This window comes from Pelobates fuscus, chromosome 3 (genome assembly GCF_036172605.1).
Source record: "Pelobates fuscus isolate aPelFus1 chromosome 3, aPelFus1.pri, whole genome shotgun sequence".
Classification (NCBI taxonomy): Eukaryota; Metazoa; Chordata; class Amphibia; order Anura; family Pelobatidae; genus Pelobates; species Pelobates fuscus.
Genome location: NC_086319.1, coordinates 14,187,122 through 14,204,888, shown reverse-complemented (window position 1 = coordinate 14,204,888; position 17,767 = coordinate 14,187,122). Strand labels below are relative to the sequence as shown.

General features: G+C 47.2%; 1 protein-coding gene across 2 annotated transcripts in view; it reads right to left on the bottom strand.

Annotated features, from left to right (window-relative positions):
• Nucleotides 1-17,447, bottom strand: part of ARHGAP8 (Rho GTPase activating protein 8) — a 62,248-nt gene extending 44,801 nt beyond the window's left edge. The window contains exon 1 of one of the 2 annotated variants that reach the window (XM_063446726.1): nt 17,220-17,447. The gene's annotated coding sequence lies outside the window, so the exon portion shown is untranslated. The remainder of the gene's footprint in view (nt 1-17,219) is intronic. The other variant, XM_063446725.1, reaches the window with a different exon arrangement.
• Between the last annotated feature and the right edge of the window lie 320 nt (nt 17,448-17,767).

Genomic DNA, 17,767 nt, shown 5'->3' with positions numbered 1-17,767 from the left:
TTTCAGCTATGTAACTATGTAACTATCTCCCCCATAGCCAGTAACCTGTGTTTATTATACATTATCCCGCCACAACCAGTAACCTGTGTTTATTATACATTACCCCCCCATAGCCAGTAACCTGTGTTTATTATACATTATCCCCCCCATAGCCAGTAACCTGTGTTTATTATACATTATCTGGTGTAACAGTAGTGTACATTTAAAAAAAAAAAAAAATACAGGGGGCTTGTTGTCACCTTTCGGGGACCCTTGGTGTTGTACGTGGCTGGGTGGAGGAAGAGACCTTCAATGACATCAGTGAGGACAAGGAACGGGACATGGCTAGCTTGGTATCCAACCTTGTGCAAATGGGGAGTTTGCGGTTGTGCAAATGGATTGTTTGCGGTTGTTTGCGGTGTGTTAAACGGGGAGTTTGGTCTGTCACTGTGAAGCGGGCGTAACCCTTACACTACCCGATCGATACAACATCATACCTGATGTTTTAAAGCACGTTATTCCAAACAATTTAGGAATGTTAGGGTATTTATGCCCTTTATGGATTAAAACCAGACTCTGCATCAACTATGTAATTTTCCATGGGAGTTTTGCCATGGATCCACCACCGGCATTCCACAGTCCAGGTGTTAGTCCCCTTGAAACAACTTTTCCATCACTATTGTGGCCAGAAAGAGTCCCTGTGGGTTTTAAAATTCGCCTGCCGACTGAGCGCCGGAGCCGCGAGGGAGAGGACGACCAGCAGGAGGGACAGAGTGTGGCACCCCCCTACTGGATGGCACCCGGGGCGGACCGCCCCCCCCGCCCCCCCCTTAGTACGCCACTGCCTCTGGTAGAGGATCCGAAAATGAGGAATACACACACCACCCAGGAGGGGACCCCTGGACGAGAGCGATGCGGATGGAATGTTTAAAAGACCGTTTCTGTCGGGGGGCGGGGCCTGACAGCCAAGATGGCCGGACGTGCATCCTGAATCCTCCAGCACCAGCAGAAACGAATCCACTAATCCTGCCCAAACCACAGGGGCTAGCAAATTAAGGTGCTTGGAGCAAGATGCAGCACCACGCAGGGATCAAGGCGATACCAGTCCGGCACCGATCCAACCTGGTGAAGCCTGGACCGGCCATGCGGCCTACAATGGAGCGGAGCCTGCAGCATGGGGGAGGCGGCCGATCACCCGGCAAGGGATCCGCTCCGATTCGAGACACACACACGGCCCTGCTACTCCCCCCCATGGACCGGCGGGGGTTATCCCGGTCCTCGCTGGGGACGGTCACCCCCAACCAAGCGACACACTCAGCAGAGAGGCGGCAATGCATGGGCCCACCCAAGATGGCGGCTCAGACGCGGCCCGCGAAGGGGAGAGCCCGCATCAAACCGCCAGTACACACTCTGGAGTTCTTCGACCGGCTTGGCGCGAGCCTCTGGTCGGCACTCCACACTAAAGACCAGACCTTCAAGACGGCAATGAAACTAGCAGCGGCGTGGATACGCCCTAAGATCCGCCTCCACTTAAACAGACACCCGCCAGCGGCACCCAGAGCAGCTACCCGACGGTGGCTACGCCAGGCACCCAAACGGCAAGAAAAATCAATGCATCTCCCAGGCGCCAGCTCCCGGGTAAACCAGAAGGGGAGCACCCTTCACCCCAGAACCGCTCCTCGCCCAGGGACGTCTGCAACCTACCAAGCGGCGCCATTCCGCATGGGCGAACACCCAGACCCCAACACCCGAGAGAACGCGGATGATGAGCCGGCCTCCCACACAAGCTGCACACAAGCTCCAAGAGACAGCGACCAACCGGGCGCACATCTTACCTTTCACGGTACAGCTGCTCACCGGAGAGCGACAACCATGATCTGCGGAGCTAAGGCCCCATGGGACTTTCCGGTATGTGTCCTGCCAGAGCCGACCACAGGTGTAGGCTGATGCCCACTGACTCGCGCTGCCGCACGGTGGCCTGGACCGCGAACATGATATCACATCTGCGCAGCCATTGAGGACTATGTCCCGCCAAATCTTTAATCTTTACTTTTAATTTGTCAAGCCTTGACCTCCCTGTGACAGGCGAATGATTGAAATATTAATATTTGAATTACAGCATGTTGCTTAATTAGCTTACCTAATAGAGCTAGTCTGTTTGCAGCCTAATAATACACCTTAAGCCGATGTTATACTGCATTATGTGACCCAGCCTGTTCCTACTGTTTAACTGTTATTGAAATTTGCAGTAATCATCTTAGTTTAACTCCTTCTCGGTTCCAGCATATGTATCTTCTAGCTACTTAACTTCTCATACAGCGTTAAGACATAGTACTAACCATTTAAATGTCAATGTCGGAGCCAGTTACAGCTAAAACATCAAGAAACTAGACAAGCTAGCCTAAAATGACACTCAACTGTTTAAACTTTGTACATCACAATTATGCTATATCCTGTATTATCTACGTTCCTATCTTGTTTTAAAAAAAAAAAAAAAAAAGTGCAGTACCTCTTGACTGCCTGTGCCAAATGTATAACACGGTATGTAGTAGTAAACAAGTCAATGTGTACAACTGTATCTAACCCTGCACTCAAAAATAAAGAATTTAAAAAAAAAAAAAATTCGCCTGCCTATTGAAGTCTATGGCGGTTCGCCCGTTTGCGGAAGTTCGCGTTCGCGAATGGAAAATTTTATGTTCGCGACATCACTATATCTAGGTCCTTTAACCCTTCAATAGTAATTATTGCAGTTTTTAATTAACTGCAATAATTCTCTTAATGAGTTAACTCCACCTCTAGTGACTGTCTACCAGACAACCACTAGAAGGACTTCTGGGTTGTTAGGTGACTTTTGGTTGCTTAACTGATGCTGGATGTCCTCAGTCCTCACGCTCTGCATTACATTAAATTATGATTTACTATGGGGAAATACTAATTTGAGCGTGGTCATTGCCGCACATGCGCATTAGGTCTCTTCCCTGCTGGGTGAAGGTAAAGCCTGAATTAGGTAAGTCACATAAGTTTTTAACTCCATCTGCACTACGTGGGCTGGGAGGGAGGGGGGTGCGACAGAGGGAAGCAGTATAACGTTTCTCCTCTGCTTTTTTCATTAATAGTTTTTTCTCACCACAATATATGCTTGTTTCTCCATGTAGCGAATCCCTGGGTAAGCAGACCAGATACCTACACTAATTCCCTTCCTTCAGCCATTCAGGAAGCCTTACAACAAGCAGGCATCCATTTTTTCCCCAGTAACGGGACGACACACAGTCCTGGAGGTAAAAACACTGACAATCCTTTATTGATACACACAGCTTTTAAGATCCTGTTCCATATAATCCCAGGCTGGAGCGAGATTGTTTACAGATAACCATCTCCCTCTCTGGGAGATACGCACTGCATAACAGTTACACCCAGTAAAACACATTACATATATGGGGGGACACTTAGGGGCTCCATGCCCTGGAAAGGGAATGGGATGCACACATAAAACATACATCCCTGGATAGCCCCGGGTCCCAGCTAGGACCCCTGCAAATAGCGGGGCTATCAGATGTACGTTAGGAGCAGGTAGAGCGATTCGAACCGCCAGTACCCCAACAGTGTCCCCACCAACCTAAGGGACCCGTCCATGGAGTTCTGGTGCAAAGACCCTGCAAGGGCAGCGTCTCCTTTCGGGTACGAATGCTCCCCCTGGGTCAGGGTGGTATTCGTCTATATGAAATGGCGGCCACCCAGGGGAGCACTCCTTAATTACTTCCCTTGCGGTTTCACACTTATGTTGCTGGTGCGAACGTTCTGATTGATTGGTCTGAACATTCTAATGGGGTACCGGGGTGGTCCACGTTTGGGAGACAAACGGGTTCCGTTCGCATGAGCGCTCCCGAACGGTCAGCGGGGCATTTCACAAAAAAACACATCAAATACATGGGGAAAACGCACAATACACAGGGGAAAACGACCGAATGAGCAGTGGGCACGGTACTCAGTGACGGCGGTCTGCCACACTCCACCCATAATTGCTATTTCACAGTGATTTACCGTTAATTGAAAGTTGTTGCACATTTAATCCCCAAAAAGCAGAGTTTATAAATATTCTTGTGAAAAAGCCTTTTGTCTTTTTATTGTAATTCATTTTAGAAATGTTATAAACAGCTCTCCTCCATCTAAGGTATAGTGATCCTTAGCAGGGAAATCATAATGGGTAATGTCATGCTGTGATGTCTGAAACCTGGGTGTGATGTCTGAAAACCACCTGGGTATGGAGTGTGCAGGCAATTGATCTCCCAGAAGCTGCGGCTAACCGCAGCTTAATTGACGAACACTGGGTGGCCGTTGTTCGTATAGCCAAACACGTGGCAGTGGCCATCTTAAACTGCCGAACGGCCAGCGGTGTTCAGCTACAAAACTCTGGAACTGAGAACGGACACTTTTCTTCATGAACACCGCTGAAGCCGGCGACCCCTTTCTCATGCATTCGTTCATTTATCCGAACGCCGGTCCATTCGGAACTTTGACTGTGTGAACAGTGCTACCCCAGATAGCTATGCCATGGAGCCCATTCGTATAACGAAAGACTATGTGAAAGACTTTGGCTCCATGGCGATTGAACTGTATGTATGTGATCTGAGCGCCATTCGGTAATCATGTGCACTCAGATCTAAGCTATCTGGGGATATGTTAAATGTGTATGTTTTATGCAGTAGTTATAACATTGTGTATTTTTATGTCTTTTATTGCCTTGTGTATAATGGAGTTTTGCTTCTATCCTCAGAGATAATTGAGTTACTTCACAGATAGAGAGGAGGGATTATAATGTGTATGTGGGAGTGTTTACTGCTAACCTGTCCTGATTGGTTAATTTCCAATATGTGTCCCTGTTTTCCAATCAGGTCCCCTAGGGGAGTGTCCACCTGGTGGAAGACCTGCATAAATACCGGCAGGTAGCCCAGATTAAACAGATCACCTACTGACCCTCAATACGGAGCCTCGTCTCGTACTTGGGGGGGGGGGGATTATTCATTTGGTTTTACTACTTGGCAGTCTGGAGTGTAAACCTATTGGTATGGTTTTTCCTGTTCGGCTGTTTGGAGTATTCGTATGGTTTTGGAGCATTCGTATGGTTCATCCGGTTCGGCGGATTGGTGTCTTTGGTAGCTGCCTGTATATCTGGAAGGGGAATATCTACTAAACGGTTTAAACCCCTTTTATGCCCGGGGTGCCGTTACAAAAAGATATATAGAAATTGCAGAAATTATCTCATTGATATAGGTGTGCGCTCTCCCTTTATATTAAAGGTTTAGTCTAGACACCATAACCACTGCAGGTACCCACAGTTTGCCACCCTCTTCACATTTTGGTAATGCAAGGTTCTTACATCCTTATTAGTGACATCAACTCCTCCGTGTTTTGAAAGACTTTATTGACTGAGAGAATCGGCTAAAGATAAAAAGGACAGTAATATATCCAAGAGGGACTTCGTGATATCAGAGAGAAGGGCCAAACCACGAGCACCCAGGGTCTCAGGTAAGTGTCAAACAGGGCACCTGGTCTCATATCACTACTAAATGGTTTATTTACTGTTTAGTAGATATTCTCGTTCCCTAGCAACCCAAAGGTTCCAATTACAGAGTTGGAGCTTAGCTCTGCTACACACATTAGCGGGATTGCGGACAGTGATTGTCTGGGAGCGTCAGCTAAGTACTCTTAGCCGATCACTGCCTAAATCCCTGGTATGAATTGGTATGGTGTGTGGCAGAAGCCATGTGCAGCTAAACTCGAGAGGCAGCAATTGCCCAGAGTACCTGCCTTGCAAAGACTTCTCAGTGAGCTGCATTGGGAAGTCTGTGATTGGACAGCCACAGAAAGTCTGGGCGGGGCTAGAAGGGGAGGGCTTGCAGAGACTGCAGACAAGAAATCTGTAGCTTTTATAGGCTGTTTTTAGATGTACCCGCAATGAAAAAAATTAAGCCATAAATGTGTGCTTTAATTTGGGCTCCATCTGCTAAATTGTTTAAAAAAAAATTACAATGATTTCCATTGGAGTGTTCCTTTAATTGAAGAACAAAACAATTTATACAAACTAATAGCAGCTTCTTTGTACCTCACAGATTGTGCAATAAAAGGATAGAATTTATACATTGTGTTTTACAGAGTCGTGTCTTTACATGTAGCGGTCACATAGAGCTGCATTATTTTATAGATAAAAAGGAATCCCCTCAAACTCAATGGAGTCTTAACTACGTATATCTAGCCATGTGTTCAGAACCTCGCCATCTGCTGGCCACTACACAAAACTACAGGGTAGTCAGAGAGTTATACCAGCAGGGTTACAATTCATTGTTCTTGTTCCAAATAATTTTTTTTAATCTTTCTTTTATTATGGCATTTGCATTATGGGGTACAGAATAAAGAGGAGGCGGTATGGGGTAATACAAGTTGATGGAAACGAGATGGTACATAGTACACTCCTACCAAGGACTGCCATATATTTTTTGTTTTTGAAACATCAAGTAAACATAGTATTACAAGCAATTGTTGAAGAAATGGGTGCAACGGTCAGTTAGTAATTACTCGAATGGTAGGTTTCATGTGTACGATATAACAGGTTATATATAACGCTATGTGTTAAGCAGCTCTGGCTCTCGCTCAGTACATGTCAACATGGCATTGGTAGCTTACGGCACAACAGGTCTGGGTAAAGTAACAGGATTCTGCCACAGATTAATAACGTTAAACATATTCACACGGGCTAAACTCAGCCATAGCGTGATATAGTGAAAGATTACTCTGACTGCTCCTATTCTAAGGCAAGTTTGAGAAGAGACAAGCTCAGTGCATTATGTGTAGAGCATGTTAGGTATTTATCTACAGTGTCTGCGATCTATAAGCAGGTTTGTGTTGCCCTAGGAAATAGTACAAGCTAGCAATACATCACATATCAGACATTTGTAGGGCTATTGCCAACAGCACCATTTTCCATAGATTCGGCGTATGTTCAAAATTCTAAAACAAGCGTGATAGGGATGTCAGAAGTGTTATGCAAGATACTATGTAGTAAGGCATAGACATACTGTGCACTCTGGGTATAAGATAGGCATAGTTAACAGGTTAGGCTGGCTGTTGGTTTAGGCAGCATTAGGTCACATCGCTTGCATGGTAAAAACAAAAAGAGATCCTCATAGGAACCTGCAACAATGCTAGGGCATGCTTATGGAGTTGTCGACATGCTTGGCAGCCAATAAGACTAAGCAAATGACCAGGCCTAGGTAGTTAAAATAAAGAGGCATTCATGACTCTAGGCTTACAGTCTATTATAGTAGTGAGGGAGCGTCCAAAGTCCTGTTCTGTGTCCAAGCTGGTAGTTGGGCTGCGATCTCTCACCCTATGCCACTGGTGTGCTGTATGAGGTAATCCACTCTGTGTTCCTGCGTGATGATCATGTAGTTGTTTTGTGGGCCGCGACGGCTCCCGCTCCAGCCCCAGGCCTCATGGAAGGTCTGCATCTGTATACCAGACTCGGGCATGCAGTGCAGCCGGGTCTTCCCCTTTATGGGCGCTGCAGAGGACCCCGATATTGCGACGACGCCAACGGCGGGCGGTTCTCCGGCGTCGTGGGCGATGCTGTGGGGGTTTACCCCTCTTGGCCTTTGGCCCAGGTAGGCAGGGAGCCTGGGTAACGTGTGCTCCAGGCTGGGGTCTGCCCGAGCGGGGCTCGCTCGGCCCTTTCATCTCGGCTTCTCTCACCTCCCGCGTAGGCCTCGGTGCTTGCAGTGCCATACGCTGCTCCAATTGCTGCAAGAAGCGCTGGAATGCCTTGTCTATGCGTCGGAGGGAGCGCTTGATCATGTCGTCACCGTGGCCTTCATCTGTAGGCGCCATTCGTGTCGCGGCGTGCATGCTAGGCCCGCATTGTGTTGGGCCTAGGTCTTTGCAGGCTGTTAGGGTGTGAGCGAGAACCTGCTGCTTATCGATGGGGACCGGTATGACCCCCGCCGGTCCAAAGGGGGGGGGAACGAGGGCCCAATATCGAGTGTCCAGTCGAGAATGGCATCGGAGGAGCGTCCGTCTCCTCCGCGCCGGCCATGCTTGTAGGCCGCATACGGTACTCGGGCGATTCTCGCTTCAATTGTGGCATGTTTAGTACCCGTTGATTCGCCCGGGTGTCACCAGTAGCTCTGTGGCCCTTGTGACTCGAGTACTTGCTGTAGTTTGGTGATTTTGTCGCTTTATTTGCCAGTGAGAGCAGGAGCTGTGTCTACAGGCATCCACTCAGCTCAGCAGCCAGGCCCCACCCCCCCTAAATTACATTTTAGTTGTATAAATTATTAATAAGTCACTTAAAATTTCTCAGAACAGCGTCGCTCCCGGCCACACCCCTAAAATTAAAGGGTCTCTGTTTGTCCATGTGAAATGTTGGGAGGTATGGGAAAAGTAAGCCAAATATAATAACCTAACGTAATTAATTCCACCAGGGATCTCAATAGTTAACCCTTTCTAGGGCATCCTAATCAAATTAAAGGTTTGAAAAATAATAATGAAATGAGACTAAGTCCGTATTTGTCACAATCCAGCACGTAGCTTTTTCCTTACAAGGCTGTAATGACAATAGCCTGCGTAGAAAATGCAGCATTTTCATCTAAAATACCTGCGACATCTGATCCGTAAAAAAGCTGCGATACAACTTGCAGAATGTAACTTCATCGTTTTAGCGAAAGAAAAGCTCGTTAGAGACTGTGCGGAGACAAGGCCATTTCTTTGAAAGATGGAAATTGCTTTCCATCTGTTAAACTGAATGGAATAACTGTCCGCACCCTTAGCTTCTTTGAAAAGAAAGCATTTAATGTGCTGGGGGCGCAGGGGACGTCGGAAAAAGATGTAGGGGTTAAGAAAATATCACTGTGGGCGCCACTCACCCAGAATTCATGCGTTTTTATGCCATGGTTTATGGAGACAGACATTCTGACATTTAGAAAATGCTCTTCTTAAACGCATCTTAAAAATGCAGCCACAAGGCACAGATAATCGGCTTATATTATATTTAATATACACCCCATACACAGCAACTCTGAAAAACTATATTTACTCAACACTCTAAAAAAATATACAAACAGGGTAAACAGCTCTGAGCTTTATAGACTTTCTAGGTATTCCTGTGCGTCACCTAGCACTAAGCTACTTTAGGCATGGATTTTGTTGCAACCCGATTGCCTTGGAACATGGATTATATTTTATGTGTTAAAACATACAAGATCCAGCACATTCACTGAACAGCAATTTCAATGCTCACAGAAGTAGCTTTATTTAAAAACACCTCTGGTATTTAATAACACTTTAGTTATAGTATATGATGATCATATGTTGCATAAGCCTGCACCGAATTGGGAGTCCAGGCCAGCCCCCCAATTGTGCACCCCTCCCTGTCACAGGTGCCCCATTCCAGGGCCCTATTTACCTTTACCTGCAGAGAGCCCCAGGAGGAAGAATATCCCAAGTGGATTAGGGGGAGAGCAGGTATTAGGTGCTGGAGTTGGACCTGCCAAGAATGGGGGTACATAGATGTTGTGGCAGGCTTATGCAATGTATGATCATATACTGTAACTAAACCCCTATTATTTTTTGCCTAGGTGAGGTTTTTTTTTTTAAGAAAACAAATTCTTGGAGGCTTGAAATTGGTGTTTAGTGAATGAGTGAGCTGGATCTTGTATGTTGTATGAATCAGCCCAAGCAGCATCCTATAATGTCTGCATGTTCAAGTGAGTGCAGCCCTCATGGTATCATATATTTTATATATTGGTAAATTATAATTTAAAAAAAAAATATATATATATACACGCACGCACACACGCACTCTCTCCCCCTCTCACATCTGCACCCATATGTCCAGCAGGTAAGAGTATTTTATGCCTATCTTCGCTTTACTTGGGTAAAGAATTCAATTTCACAGAACAGACAGTTCCTCTTTAAGTGAATGTCACCCCTATTCCAGAGCGCAGGCGATCAGAAAGTGCAGAAACTTGTAGTCTGTTTTGTACCCTGTGCCATGGCAAAAAAAGAGTGCCACTGGGTAATTGTATCATTATATGACCACTCGGGACTCAATGGGTTAATATTGATCCAAATAGTGTGATCTTGAGTTGACAAATCACACAAGATAGAGATATTATGATATATCCAAGTTCATGTCCCAGCAATGCAGTTATTTGCCCCGAGAGGGAAAAATAGATTAAAGAAACATTATAGTCACCTAAAGAACTTTAGCTTAATAAAGCAGTTTTGGTGTATGGATCATGCCATTTAGAAGTTAAATCACTTTGTTTCGGTTTATGCAGCCCTTGCCAAAAAAATAAAAAAACTGGTTTCACTTTCAGTCAGATGTAATTTACCTTAAACAATTGTATCTCTTTCTCTGTAAATTGAACTTTAATCACATACAGGAGGCTCCTGCAGGGTCTAGCAAGCTCTTAACATAGCAGGGGTAATAAAATCTAAATTAAACAGAACTTGCAATGAAGAAAGGCTAAACTTTAGATTACTCTTTACAGGAAGTGTTTAGGAAGGCTGTGCAAGTCACATGCAGGGAGGTGTGACTAGGGTTCATAAACAAAGGGATTTAACTCCTAAATAGAGAGTTGAGCAGTGAGACTGCACGGGCATGTTCTATACACCAAAACTGCTTCATTAAGCTCAAGCAGGGGCGGACTGACAACTCACAGGGCCCTCGGGCAATAGGAGACCAAGGGCCCCCTTCTGGTGCAAAGTTTTTTTCCCCTGTGTTTGCTGGTGACATCACAAGCAGCATCCCCCACATTTGTTTTCAGTCATACAAGTCCATACAAGTAGCCTGCAAACGTTTGTAGGCGACTTGTGGGGTTCAGTGTGTTGTGTAAATTTTTTTGCCTTTTACCTATTGTACTGCACTGCAGAATATGTTTGTGTTATATAGATGGTTGTAATTATGGTGTGTGTGTGTGTGTGTGTGTGTGTAAGGAGGCTGTATGCAGTATTGCAATAGTAGGAATGCTGCTTGTGATAACTGTAGGGAGGCTTTGTGTAGGGAGGCTGCATGTTGTTTTCCATGTGTGGGGATGCTGCTTGTGGGATTGTGTGCATACAGTGAGGCTTCTGGTGATTTTAAGTGAGACTGTTTGCAGTGCAGTATGTGAGTTGAGACAGCTGGTTGTGTTGCAGTGTGTGTGGTAGGGGCTGTAGTAGGCGTCTGGGGTTTACTAGGGCTGTAATGTGTGTTTGTATGGATAATAGATATTAAAGGGACTCTCCAGTGCCAAGAAAGCAAACCGATTTCCTGGCACTGCAGGTCCCCTCTCCCTCCCACCCCCCATCCCATGTTGCTGAAGGGGTTAAAACCCCTTCAGTGACTTACCTGTATCCAGCGCCGATGTCCCTCGGCTCCTGGTCAGGATCTGCCCACGCTCCTATTGAGCATGCGCGGCTGGGGAGACCTAATGCGCATGCGCGGCAATGCCGCGCACGCACATTAGACCTCCCCATAGGAAAGCATTGAATGCTTTCAAATGGGGATTTCAGCAACGCTGGAGGTCCTCACATAGCGTGACGACGTCCAGCTGTGTTATAGCACACTTTTCGTATTCTATGAACACGGAAGTGTCCTCTAGTGGCTGAGGACTTAACCCTTCAAGGTAAATATTGCAGATTATGAAAACTGCAATAATTACACTTGCAGGGTTAAGGGTAGTGGGAGTTGGCAACCAGACCACTCCAATGGGCAGAAGTGGTCTGGGTGCCTGGAGTGTCCCTTTAAGGCTGTGTGTGTGGATAGTAGCTGCAGTGTGTGCGTGTGGGGATTTGGGCTCTAGTAGGTGCAATGGGGCATAGGGACCGTAGTAGGTGCATGGGGAGTGCCTGTAGAGAATGGAAGAGTGATAGGTGGTATAATGGGTGCAGGAAGGTATAGGGGCTGTAGTGGGTGCAGTGAGGGCTGTGATGGGTGTAGGGATGGATAGGGGTTGAGATGGGTAAACGGGGCATTAGGGCTGAGGTGGGTGATGGGGGAGATGGGTGCTGAGGTGGGCATGGGGCCCAGGTGGGACCTAAGGGAGATGGGTGCTGAGGTGGAGCGGGACATGGGGCTGAGGTGGGTGCTGAGGTGGAGGGTGGCATTGGAGATGAAGTGGGTGCTGGGGTAGATGGGGGCAGAGGTGAGTGAAGGTGGAGGGGGATGGGGATGGGTGCTGAGGTAGAGGGGGGCATGGGAGATGAGATGAGGTGAGTGAAGCAGGAGATGGGTGCTGAAGTGGGTGGAGGGGGGCATGGGGCTAAGGGAGGTGGGTGCTGAGTTGGAGAGGGGCATAGGGCTGAAGTGGGTGCTGAGGTGGAGGGGGCATGGGAGATGAAGTGGGTGCTGAGGTGGGTGGAGGGGGGCATGGGGGATGAAGTGGGCACTGATGTGAGTTAAGAGGGAGATGGGTGCTGAGGTGGAGGCGGCATGGAAGATGAGGTGGGTACTGAGGTGGGTGGAGGGGGCATGGGGGCTGAGGTGGAGGGGGCATGGGAGATGAAGTGGGTGCTGAGGTGGGTGGAGGGGGCATGGGAGATGAAGTGGGTGGAGGGGGCATGGGAGATGAAGTGGGTGCTAAGGTGGGTGGAGGGGGCATGGGGCTGAGGTGGAGTGGCATGAGATATGAAGTGGGTGCTGAGGTGGGTGGAGGGGGCATGGAAGATGAAGTGGGTGGAGGGGGCATGGAAGATGAAGTGGGTGCTGAGGTGGGTGGAGGGGGCATGGGAGATGAAGTGGGTGCTGAGGTGGGTGGAGGGGGCATGGGGCTGAGGTGGAGGGGGCATGGGAGATGAAGTGGGTAGAGGGGGCATGGGGCTGAGGTGGAGGGGGCATTGGAGATGAAGTGGGTTCTGAGGTGGGTGGAGGGGGCATGGGGCTGAGGTGGAGGGGGCATGGGAGATGAAGTGGGTGCTGAGGTGGGTGGAGGGGGCATGGGGCTGAGGTGGAGGGGGCATGGGAGATGAAGTGGGTTCTGAGGTGGGTGGAGGGGGCATGGGGCTGAGGTGGAGGGGGCATGGGAGATGAAGTGGGTGCTGAGGTGGGTGGAGGGGGCATGGGGCTGAGGTGGAGGGGCATGGGAGAGGAGGTGGGTACTGAGGTGGGTGGAGGGGCATGGGGCTGAGGTGGAGGGGGCATGGGAGATGAGGTGGGTACTGAGGTGGGTGGAGGGGGCATGGGAGATGAAGTGGGTGCGGAGGTGGGTGGAGGGGGCATGGAAGATGAAGTTGCTGCTGAGGTGGGTGGAGGGGGCATGGAAGATGAAGTGGGTGCTGAGGTGGGTGGAGGGGGCATGGGGCTGAAGGAGATGGGTGCTGAGGTGGAGATGGTTGATTTACATACCTGCTGACTCTGCCAGGCTGCTCACTCAGTATATTCTGCAGGAGGAGAGGAGAGGAGGAGGCAGGAAGTGATGTCACTTCCCCTCTACTGGGCTCCGCCTCCTCGGAGCTCCCGCAGAGAGGATTGCTGCCAGGTCTCAGTAGGTGAGGGGCAACACATATCATGTTAAATTGTGCCTCTCTGGATGGGGAGATCTCTGAACTCCCCAGCCAGAGAGAGTATGACTGTTAAGGCAGCCGGGCCCCTGACTGCCTCGGGCCCTCGGTCCATGACCGATCTGCCCAAGTGGTCAGTCCGCCCCTGAGCTCAAGTTGTTTTGGCGACTATAGTGTCCCTTTAAGGAGATTATTGTTTTACATAATTTCTGAGCAGGTACACATTGCACCAGAATCCCTTTCCGCGCATGCACTCACTATGCATGGTCAGCTCTGTAGCTGAGGATTCTGGGTATTAAAACAAGGCTAAGAATGTTACTTTTATCTAATCTTTTCTTTTCCCAATTCATTCCCGAAGACTTTCCGTCTCTTTAACAAATTCCTGGTATTTCCAGCTTTGGATCATTCAGAGCTCCACTCCAACCATCCTCAAGTATGCCAACATATAATAGTAATAAAAAACAAACAGGTGCGAACACCCTCTGGCACTATGGATCAGGAATTGGATTGAACTGAAAAAAAAAAACGCCAAAGATCGCAAGGTCTAAATGTTACCCGTTACCAGTTATCACAGAGCTTCACAGCAAAAAAACGCTCCATAATCTGCAGTGTGTATCACAGAGCTCCACAGCAATAAAACTCTCCGTAATCTGCAGTGTGTATCACAGAGCTCCACAGCAATAAAACTCTCAGTAATCTGCAGTGTGTATCACAGAGCTTCACAGCTATAAAACTCTCCGTAATCTGCAGTGTGTATCACAGAGCTCCACAGCAATAAAACTCAATAATCTGCAGTGTGTATCACAGAGCTGAAAAGCAATAAAACTCTCCGTAATCTGCAGTGTGTATCACAGAGCTCCACAGCAATAATGCTCTCAGTGTGTATCACAGAACTCCACAGCAATAAAACGCTCCGTAATCTGCAGTGTGTATCACAGAGCTTCACAGCAATAATGCTCTCAGTGTGTATCACAGAGCTCCACAGCAATACAACTCTCAGTAATCTGCAGTGTGTATCACAGAGCTCCACAGCAATACAACTCTCAGTAATCTGCAGTGTGTATCACAGAGCTCCACAACAATACAACTCTCAGTAATCTGCAATGTGTATCACATAGCTCCACAGCAATACAACTCTCAGTAATCTGCAGTGTGTATCACAGAGCTCCACAGCAATACAACTCTCAGTAATCTGCAGTGTGTATCACAGAGCACCAGGGCCGGCGCGTCCATAAGGCGGCACAGGCGGCCGCCTTAGTGCGCACCGGCCCGGGGGCGCAAAATCCGGGTGGCTGGCAGGAGGGAAGCGCACAGCTCCCCTCTCCTGCCGGTCACTTCTTGTAGCGTGGCCGAGCGCCAAATGCAGCGCCGCGGACTGTGTGGAGGGGGCGGGGGTATGACACGTCATATCCCTGCTCCCTCTGTAGCACACAGCGCGGCTGGCGCCCAGCAGGGGCAGAGCTGCCGCCGGCCACCTTCTCGCCAGCATGGGAGGAAGTCCTCCCAAGAAGACTCAAGCAGCAAGAGCAAGAGAAGGCAGAGAGGAGGGGGGCTGGGCAGGACCAGCTCCTCCAACTCCCAACTACCCCAGGCAGCACTTTGGATCCCAGGTAAGCCACCCTCCTGAACCTGTCTGTCTGTGTGTGTATATATCTGTCTGTCAGTGTGTCTGTGTGTGTATATGTCTGTCTGTGTGTCTGTGTGTGTATATGTCTCTCAGTGTGTCAGTGTGTCTGTGTGTGTGTACATGTCTGTGTGTGTACATGTCTGTCTGTGTGTGTATATGTCTGCCTGTCAGTGTGTCAGTGTGTGTATATGTAAGTGTGTCAGTGTGTCAGTGTGTGTATATGTCTGTCTGTCAGTGTGTCTGTATATGTCTGTCTGTGTGTGTCTGTGTATCTATATGTCTTTGTGTGTTTGTGTATGTCTATCATTGTGTATGTGTGTATCTGTATGTCTGTCAGTGTGTGTTTGTCTGTTAGTGTGTCTTTGTGTGTTTGTGTATGTCTATCATTGTGTATGTTTTTATCTGTATGTCTGTCAGTGTTTGTGTGTATCTGTATGTGTGTGTGTATCTGTGCGTCTGTCTATCTGAATGTGCATCAGTTTGTGTATATGTGTATCTGAATGTGTGTCAGTGTGTGTATCTTTGTGTATGTGTATCACAGTGTGTGCGTGTGTGGCAGTGTATATGTATATGTGCATATATCTCAGCATTCAAACACCTACACTACACACAAATAAACATCTGCATGCAAACGTCAACACGACATACAAACACACCCCTGCATTCAAATGTCAACACTACATACAAACACACCCCTGCATTCAAATGTCAACACTACATACAAACACACCTCTGTATCAGACACCAAAATTATATATAAACACACACCTGCGTTCAAAAACCAACACTACACATAAATGCATGCTTGCATTCAAACGCAAACTACATACAAACACACCCCTACAATCATACAAACATACTCCATACAAACACATGCTTACAGTCAAACACACAAATACTGCTCCATGCTAAATACAATCTTGCAAGCATGGGGAATCGGTAGAGCCCCAGCTTTCAAAGCATTGTTGAAGTTGCACGACAGATGGGGATCTATCTTTTAGCCATCCTGTGTACATACACAGACCGTCATACAGAGACATACAGTCTGTATGTCTCTGTATGACTGTCTGTGTATATATTCAAAAGGAATAAAGACAGGCAACACTCCAATAGTAAGGATGGTATATTTATTGATAGGTGAACCACACCAAAGAAAGTGCCACGTTTTGGCTCAGAAGAGCCTTATTGCATGAGCTGAAATGTCACACTTTCTATGGGGTGGTTCACCTACCAGTAAATATACCATCCTTACTATTGGAGTGTTGCCTGCGTTTATTCTTTTTGAAGACTTTACTGGTGGATCCAGCGACGTCCGCTTGACACGGAGCATCCACCACTGTGGATGGCTGGAGCATTTACACGGTATCAATGTGCAGGGTTCTTTGTTTGTCTCTGTATGCCTTGTCTGTATGTCTCTTTATGACTGTCTGTGTATGTATGTCTCTGTATCATTGTGTATGTATGTCTCTATATGCCTCTCTATGTTTCTTTATGTATGTGTAAAAAACATGTCATTATTAAACTTAGGGAACATTAAAGAAACTCTTGAGTTTACGCAGAGCAAGCGTTTACTCACTAAACAGCGAATTTATGGTGAATTGAAAGCAACATTTCAAAATTCAGGCCGACATGGGCCCCAGGGTGACATGGGCCTATAGTGAGAATTGAAAACGGAGTTTATAAAATAGCCGAGCTGTGATTATAGCTTTTATCATAAATATATATACCATTTTGTATTCAAGGGAATTTAAAATAATATATTGAAAAAAACCTCCCAAGTCAGCTGTACTGTCAGTTTGACTATTTTGACATAACATTTTAAATTCACTTTGAATCCTGACATGTCACATGACTATATAATCATTCTCCAACTTTCACTATAGGCACAGCTTGGGTTTTTTTTATCCTACATTTTGCAATTCTGCTTTCAATTCACTACAATTCAGTGCTTGGTAAACAGGTCTCTGAGCGTGCATGTTGTTAAAACGTCCCATGCTATATAGGCCGTTTGTCGCTGTCCCAGATTCCTGATCAGCTTGTTTTGCATGCCGAGTACAAACTTCGAGTGGACTTTACTTACCTCCTGACCTGCGTATTATGATCCTGCTTCGCAATCTGCGCCCTCCAGATAACGCTCACTTACTGGAAGCTGTTATCACAGTCGCCACATCATAAATAACACACCCAAGAGTCTCTTCTTTACCTGCCCGGGGTGCAGAGCTGAACACAGGTTACAAAGTTTCCTGATTCTCTCCTATTGTTCGACATGTGTGGCGTAGGCAGGGCAGCTGAAAAAAAAAAAGACTTCCTTTAAAAAAAAATCAAGGTGTAATGCAAATTCCTCCCTTTCAGGAGTCTTCGGGCTGGCTGCTGCAGAGCTCTGCAATTACATTGGATTTTCGCAGCCTGAACGTTTAATCCTTTGTGTGCCTGAGGCTTGAGTAAGCCCAACTTCACTACTGCTTGCCAGATCCAGCAGGGTATGCTGGTCAAATTTTACCTCTACAGCTTGACGTGCAGAGCATGAAAAGTGCTGACCTGATGTATGTAGGATTCATATACTGCAGGAGAGAAATCAACATGTCAAGGAGGAAACCCAAAGTACCTATAGCAATTAATTCATTGGTT